Genomic DNA, 1,179 nt, shown 5'->3' on the forward strand with positions numbered 1-1,179 from the left:
TAGTGAACCGAGATCATGCCACTGCACTCCAGCCTGGGCAACAGGGTGAGACTCTGTCTCAAAAAAGTAAATAAAAATAAAAATAAAAGAGAACCAATGGACACAAAGAGGGGAACAACAGACACTGGGGCCTCTTTGAGTGAGAAGGGTGGGAGGAGGAAGAGGATCAGGAAAAATAACTATCAGGTACTATGCTAAATACCTGGGTGATGAAATAATCTGTACACCAAACCCCCATGACGTGAGTTTGCCTGTATTAACAAACCTGTACATGTACCCCTGAACCTAAAATAAAAGTTTAAGAAAGAAAAAAATGCTGTAGCCACGACTGCAAAGGAAACAATCAATGAAGTGTAAAACGACCCACAGAATGGGGAAAAATATTAAAATATTTGCAAACTATCCATCTGACAGAGGATTAATAACCAGAATATATAAGGAGTTCAAACAACTCTATAGGAAGAACAATCTAATGATCTAATTAAAAATGGGCAAAAGATCTGAAAAGACGTTTCTCAAAAGAAGACACATGAATGTTACTGGAGGTTAATGTGTGGGTCATGGCATGGAAGACGATGTTGGTTGGAAGGAAGCGGTCAGATCACCCCCACAGGTAGAATATTCATCAGAGGTGACCTGAGGTGATTGCAGGTGGTGCATTGCATCTATGCCCATGAGCTATGGGGCAGGGGGGGCGGCCTGTCCAAGTCGAAAGGATCCCCACCAAAGTGCAACACACCCAACTCCAACTGGAGTGTGACCTACCTCAGAGGGCTCCTCTAGGCTAGATGCTGCTGTCCATCCCCACAGGTAGAGACAGTTCCTGGAAGATGGAGGGAGGGAGCATGGAGACAGGTAAAGAACACTGAGAGAGAGCTCTGTAAGGACCAGACCCAGCGTGCTGCCTAGCAACAAAAGCAAACCCTTCATGACCCCAGAACACTACCTCAATTCTGCAGCCGCCTCGGGCTGCAACTTGGAAACTCCAACTCTACCCACGAGGTGAGGACTAAAGTGTCTAACTTCATCTAGCCTATGACCAAAGGAGAGGGAGCACTTGGGTTCTATATCAGCTGCACATAACAGAAAACCTGACTAACAGTGGCTTAACCACAAATGTATTTATTCATCTCACCTGACAAAATGTCTAGAGATAGGTAGCTCCAAGGTTGTGTAACC

The sequence above is a fragment of the Pan troglodytes genome, chromosome 6 (genome assembly GCF_028858775.2).
Source record: "Pan troglodytes isolate AG18354 chromosome 6, NHGRI_mPanTro3-v2.0_pri, whole genome shotgun sequence".
Classification (NCBI taxonomy): Eukaryota; Metazoa; Chordata; class Mammalia; order Primates; family Hominidae; genus Pan; species Pan troglodytes.